General features: G+C 37.9%; 1 protein-coding gene across 2 annotated transcripts in view; it reads left to right on the top strand.

Moving 5' to 3' along the window:
• The window catches only part of Tasp1 (taspase 1), a 251661-nt gene that overhangs the window by 187369 nt on the left and 56771 nt on the right, over positions 1-7521 (top strand). The gene's annotated exons all lie outside the window — the stretch shown is intronic.

The following is a 7521-nucleotide window of genomic DNA, read 5'->3' as shown; positions in this document are numbered from 1 at the left end:
CCTTGAAGCAGGACAGTCCCACAATATTCCTTTTCCTATCTCTTGCTTTCCTTCACCACTGCCTTCTTCTTGAACATCCATCTACCCGAGAGACATCTTAGCAGTTACTGGCATGTCATGACAAGCCGCCCATATTCAGAATACCACAAGCACTCCCATCATGAAACAACTGTTACAAATTACCATCTGCAGTGAAATATACTTTAAAAAAAGAAAACAAATTTAAATTTGAAATGTTAATGTCTTAATATAATTTGAAAATACTATTAATAGTCTTATCATGATAATATTTTGGTTTGGGTAGAAAAATGTCCTTGTTCTTAGCAGATGTCCTTCATAGCATTTAAGATAAAGACTTAATAATGTTTGAATCTTTCAAAATGACTTTGAAAAGTATGTGTGTACCTGTATATTTCTGTGTCAGAGTAAACACAAATACAGCCAGATAATTAGAAGATCCAGGCGAGAGTGTATGTTTTCATTGTATTACTATTTTGGTTTTTTTCTTGTACTTGAATGTTTTAAAAAGCTAAGGAAAATTTGGCTGTAAAAAGTAATAGTAATGATAAACATGTTTTTTATTTTCTTTGAAGTAATTCTTGTGGTATATTAATATATATGTGTATATTTATGTACTTCTCTATTGAATATAATTTTCCTACAAATTGATACATATCTGAAAGTTGCACATGTTTATTTTCTGTACATTTCTTCTTAAATTTAAGACTATTTGCTTAATAACTTATGTTATAATTTATTTAATTTCCCAGGATCTACTAACCAGTTCTATTCCCTCTGCTTTGTTAGATGATAATCATTTTTGTTATAACTTAGACTGAAGCCTCATATTTTTGCTTTTATTGTGAACTCTCATATAGAGAAAGTCAGTTGCTCAGTAGAACAGCTTATAAAATAAAAGCATCCTACACTCAAATGTAATCCCTGAGAAATAAACCTGAGGGCTAAAATTATATTTTTGTACCTTCTATTTTTTTCTATATTTGAATTTATGAAAAGATCTGATACTTTTCATTCTAAGCTTATGTTTTCAGTCTAAAATGCATAAAATGCTTGTATTTGAAGATATTCTCCAAAAGGCTAATAAGAAAATCACAATGTCAGGGCTCATACTTCAATACTTCTACATGTCATTCTTTGCATCCGTGTTTTTGTGGGACACACTGTGCTGCATTGTTCAGTAGTTTATTCTCAACCTCCTTTTCCATTGTATGCCTCTATTGTGTAGATTATAAAAACTTAATATTCATGTTTTAACATTTTCTTGACCTGGAATTGGCCACACAATATGGGTCAAAGCATTGAGACATAAATAGTAGTCTGCAGTGTTCTGAAAAGCCTTTTACTTTCCTACTCAGAAAGGCCAGATGTTTCCTCTTCTTCCTTTCCTGGATGTGGGTGTGAAGAGCAACTGTGCTGTAGCCATGAGGTAATAGAAGATTCATTGAAATCATGACATTGATACCAGGGACCTGCCTCTGTAAATGGCAGAGATACTTAGGTCCAGATTACAAATATAAGTGAACCCCAATTTGTTTAAATCATGTGTGTCTGGTTTCCTCTTAGTTATTACTAAAAATACTCCAGGATTGTTTCTTGAATATCTGCAGTACATATTATGAATGGAGGAAAGATGTGTTGAAAATTTGACCACTTACTACTTTCATAATATAGATACTCTTTAACCCAGCAAACCATTTATGACATGAAAGTATTCTATTGTAAATACATTTAATAATCCAGTGTACCAAATATTTTAGCTTAGTAACATAGGACACCATAGAGTATTACTTGTTTGCTCTGAGAAATTATTGATTTGAACAGTCAAGATAAAATTTAAGTAAAATTTCTAGTGAATATGTATGGCTTTTTTTTTTTTTTTGCAACTGGGGATTGAACTCAGGCCCTTGCGCTTGCCAAGGAAGTGCTTATTCTACTGAGCCATCTCCCCAGCCCCAAAAAGGCAGATTTGTTTTGTTTTGTTTTGTTTTGCTCCGAATGCCTTCAGGGCAGGTTTGGCTGGCTTGAGTTGTGGGGATCGAACCACAGCAACCTGAGCCTGACTGCTTTGTTGAAGCAACCACTTAAAGAGCTGAGCTGCGGGGCAGACCCCCTATGTATGGCTTGGATCGCTATGACTCTGAGCTGCGTAGTAAGTCCCTGTACCAAATATATACCAAAATATAAATTTAAGAAAAAGAGAGATCAGATCATCTCAACTTAAGATCTTCAGTTCCTCAACATTACAGTGGGTTAAAGGGACTTACTACGCAGCTCAGAGTCATCGTGATCCTCCTGTTTTCAGCCTCCCTGGCACTGGGATTATAGACATGCACCCCACCTCCAACTCAGTTGCTGGCTCAGTGCACCCGGGGGCAGGGCTGGCGTGGCATGTGGTACCAGGGATTGAACCCTGGTTCCTGTACTTGCCTAAGCAGGTGCTTTGTCTGCTGAGCTATCTCTCTGGTCCTGTTGGGACAATCTGTATATACACTTGGCCACACATATACAAGTTCATAAATTGGGAGGACTGTGAAGAAGAAAGAAACAAATATTGTATAAATTCTTGTTTGAATACCTAACTGGTTACTTCATTATCCATGCTTGTTTTTCCTTAGATATTGGATGGTCATGTATTTCATGGTTCTTACATACTCCCGTTAGTTGGGGAACACAGGGTGACTTGTGTTCCAGTGACAGGTTGCATTCCATTGATCTGGCACTCTTACAGCAACTTTTGCTTCACCTCGCAGCCTCTCCACTGGTCACTGCTGGCCTTCTTTCTTCACTGTGTCACCACTCTCTGGAACTCTTCAGGGATAATAGCCCCAAGAGTTATCAGCTCTTTTAGTGCAACCCACTCAGCCCACTGTACCTAAGCAAGGAATCACAAGGAGGCAATAGGATCACATGAGCAAGGCTTTATTGGGATTTTTTTCTGCAGCACAGAATGCAAAGACACCAAAGTGAGGTCTCTTGGACTGGACCTATAAATCTTGAAGGAGTGCTGCTTAGAAGAGCATACCCCCCCCCATTTATATATATACTTGAGGACTTTTGGAGTAGTGACAGAGGGGTATGAGTATCATTGTGGCTTTGGGACAGGTCCATGTTTTTAAGTCTATTGTAGCTATAGCAAATATCTCCTGGGGTAGGTATGGTTATCTCGAGCAGCCTGAGCTGTCATGGCAACTGCTTTCCCACACTGGGAGAAGTGGCTGAATGACTAATAGCTTCTGTACTTCCAGAAACTAGCAGAGTTGAAATTGAGAATGTTGCTACTTTTGAAGAGTTTCCAGGAGAAGCAGCAGTGTTGATTGTGGTCTGTTAGTGTTTGGTGACTTGGGAGATACCACCAATGAGCCGCCAATCCTCCCCAGCCTTTTCCCTGGCAGATGTCCTCTGGCCACTCCTCAGAGAGGTGGCAGCAGAGAGCCTGGAGTAGCCTGATGCAGGGGTTGATCATAACAACTTTTGGCCAAGTTGTGGTTCTGGTAAGCATGGCTTTGAGGACCACTGCCATCAAAGCACCTGCAGTTGCAGTGGGAAGACTAGGGTCAGTTGGCCTATGCCACCCTCAGAATGTAAGAAAAGCAGCATGAAAGACTTGTCATGTGAAAGTCACAAGATAAGTTCAAGTTTCCATTTTGCCACTTGGCTTTTAGGATCTTGAGTCATTTATTCATTTTCTCTCTAAAAAAAACTACGTATAATAGAATGAGGCTTCATCTTGATTTGCCACTGGATTGGTTTGATAGATGCCTAGCAGATAGAGAACATGCTTCTGGGTGTGTCTGGGTAGGTAATGCATGCATTACCTTGGAAATATATTTGGTCCTTGGCCTGCCTTTTGGGCTCCTACCCTGCTCTATGCTTCTTGAATGCCATAAGTTAGCCACTGTTCCTCCAGTATGCCCTTCCTCCTTGGTGCCAGATGACCACAGGCTGAAATCTCTGATACTGGGAGCCAAAATAAATCTTTCAGTTGTAGGTGTCAGATATTTCATCCCAGCACTAGGAATGATGACCAGTATAAATGGTTTAATAAAAGATTTTATTCTCTTTCCTTAAATATCATGCTTTAAAGTCTGCTTATTATGGCATAACCAGAGATTCCTATCCAGAGAATTAGGGTTAGTTGTATCAGCTCCATAATGTTTTAGGTAATCTTTCTTCTTCTTCCTTTCTTCTTTGCTATCCTTAGGCTGTAGTTCTCACTGTTTGGTCATCACCATGTATTTCAGGTAGGAAAACAAAGAACAACCACGGATTTAAAGAAAGAGTGGCTAGTATAGTAGTGTGATTTCCTCAAGCTAAATTCAGCTATGGGTGTAGATATGTGGTAGGGTTTAATTATGGTTGGAACTACAACAGGCCAATTTAGTTGCCTGTTTCTTCAGGGAGTTAATTATAACGATGGAAAAGTGGACTTTAATTCAATTAAGGACTAAAATGAAGACTTGAGTTGGTAAGGAACAACACAAACAATTGTTGGGAGTCTAAGCACTTTCCAGGTCATGCCCTAAAAAGTTAGAGATTAGTGAATTGCTTGAAAGTTAGGTTTGTATACAAGAGGCAATGTTGGTAAAATTAACCATGGCTAGGGCATGATAGAGGGAATGATTGACTGACACTGAGTAGAAGATAAGAAGTTTGGGAGCTAAGAGGTCAAGGACTTGAGGGGTCAGAGGGCTGGAAGGACAGTCTCTACATACTGTGGAATTACTAGGAATTCATCCAGCTGGATGAATGTTAGAGGGACAAGCCAGGGGCATAAATCTTTGAGGAGTGATGGGAGTGCCCCCTGGGGTCCACTAGCTGAACTGCAGCCCAAAATGTCAGATGGAATTCCAGTCTTTTTAAGCATCTTAAGAGCAGCCCTGAGGTGGTGGAACGTACTGCCCTCCCCAAGTGGTACAGGATGAATATTTTATTGTTTTGATGAAAGTAAGTTATATTCCATAAATTTAAAACCTTGTATGCCCTGAAATGTAGAAATACCAACTTCTTGTTACAATTAAAATGTGAAAGAGGGCCAGCCAAATAGCTCAGTGGACTAAAGCACCTGCTTAGACAAGCACTGGGACCAGGGTTCAGTCCCTGGTCTGCCCTGCCAGCCCTGCCCCCGGGGCATGCTGAGACTGCAGCTGAGACTGGGAGTGCTGGTGCAAGCCTATAATCCCAGCGCTTGAGAGGCTGAAGACAGGAGGATCACTATGAGTCCTGTCAGTGTAGTGAGACCCTGTAGACCCTGTACTAAGTACATTAAAAAAAATGTGAGAGAAATGTTGTGAGGAGTCTTGAGATGGAGTCCAGCCTGATGGATAAAGGAAGTGATCATTTTTCTTTAGCCTAGATATTAGTTTGTAAACTTAATGCTGGAAATAAAAAATTTGAATTACTGTCACTCCTTTCATTCTTTGGGGTGTTCACCATTAAAACAAAAGTGTTCACTCAACTCTATATGGGATCTTGCTCTTGTTAAAAATGACTCTGAAAAATGTGTGCTGTTTTGAAATGTTTCTGGATTACCTACTGTTTCAAATGTTAGGCATTTTGGCTGGAATCTAGATTAAGGTTTTGTGTACCACTGCTGACCTGTGTAAATTTAGGTGTCTTTTCTGGTGATGATACAGTGACTAAAAACTTACAAATGGGGGCCGGGGAGATGGCTCAGTAGAATAAGTGCTTCCCTGGCAAGCGCAAGGGCCTGAGTTCATTCCCTGGTTCTGCAAAAAACAAAACAAAACAAAACAAAACAAAACAAAAAACTTACAAATGTAAGCATTCCTCTTCAAATTTATAAATTTATGACTCTTATAGTGAGTGATGCTCCACTAAATTTTAATGTTGTTAGATAATTCTGTAGATGTAGGGTCTATTCATTCTTTAATTTGGCCTAAAAATAAGACCTGCTCGTATTGAAGTCCCAGCATGTTAGAGTGGTATTTTAGTGTTTACCCAAGTTTATTAAAATAGCAGCTTTCAAAAAAAAGGAAAGGAACTTTCTTTATGAAATCATGCATGTCTGTTTATATGCATATCTGATTAATTTATGAATCTATGAGTAGAGTTCCCAAAATTTCTACAGTGATATTTCAGCATTATCCCACATGAACAGTGACTATGAAATTTTGAGTTTTTTATATTTAAGAATGTATGTACAGAAAAATGTATAAATTTTTTTCAAGTAGATTTAGATTAATATAAACCTTTTAAATACATCTAATATAGGGTTTTGTGGTTATATTTTTCTTACAATTTTTTTTCTTGTATGTATTTGCTACAGGGTCTACAAGACCTCACTACATAGATCAGATCAGTTGTAGTGATTCTCCTCTTTTCAGCCTCCCAGGTGCTGGGATTATAGGCATGCGCCACCATGCCCAGTTTCAGTCACTGTGTCAGCAAGCCCCAGGGGTGGAGCTGGCACAGCACACGAGGTGGGGGGGGTATTGAATGTTGGTTGCTGCGCTCTGCCTAAGCAGGCACTTTAGTCTTAGAAAATTTTTTAAGATAAAAATTGTATTTGAGCTTAAAGGATTATTTATTGATGTTTGAATACCTAAGGCATTCTATTACATATATAGCATCCTGCCTTTTAGACTTTATTTGCCCAAATGATTGGGCATTTCATAATGTCTGTAGTTCTTAGGACCCCATATTCAATTCTTACCACTCTTATATGTTATTGACAAAAACATGTATCTTGTTTGTGAGTTATTTTGATGATTTTTAGTATAGTTTTTGTGCAGAAGTGAAGTGCCTATTCTTACTCTTGGTCCTTTGTTATTTACAAGATTTTTAAAATTTCACTTTGTTTTCTTATTATGTTTTTCCCTAGTGTTGCTTAACTTTGGCTGTCTCCTACTCATCTTTTAATGTTTTTGGTCAGTTTTTATTTTTTCTTAGTACACACTTGCAGTCCAAATGGTTATATTCCTTATGGGGAGATGGTGTGTTGACTTGTCAAATCTCAATTCTTTTACCACCCCCTTTACCTAATCTCTTATCCCCCTGCATTCTCTTCCTATTAGAAAAATGTGTCTCCCTACTTCCTGTTATCTCTCTCTCTCTCTCTCTATATATATATATATATATATTTTGTTTGTTTGTTTGTTTGTTTTGTTCTTTATACTTCAGGTTTCTCATGTAAGAGAAACTGTTATACTTAAGCTTATGTGTCTTGATGTATTTCATGTTATGGTTGCATTCATTGTTTTAAATATGACTCAATTTTATACTTTCTATACCTGCTTTCTTCAGTGTTTTTGTGTGGAAAGGATGTTGGATTTTATTAAAAGCATTTTTTGTATCTATTAAGATGATCATGTGATTTTTGTACTTTTTTCTGTTTCACTTTTTTTGAGGGGCCTTTACCTTGTGTAATGTTCTTCTCCAGTCCTACAATACTTAACAAAGCACTGTTACTGAGATTTTCTTATTTGATAAATGTTTGCTCATCACTTACTGTGTGTCAGACTTTGCTTTAGGTAAGTACTA

Source organism: Octodon degus, unplaced genomic scaffold, assembly GCF_000260255.1.
Source record: "Octodon degus isolate 3935 unplaced genomic scaffold, OctDeg1.0 scaffold00060, whole genome shotgun sequence".
In the NCBI taxonomy this organism is placed as follows: Eukaryota; Metazoa; Chordata; class Mammalia; order Rodentia; family Octodontidae; genus Octodon; species Octodon degus.
Note: the sequence above shows the minus strand (reverse complement) of the source record. Positions and strands in the feature narration are given on the sequence as shown.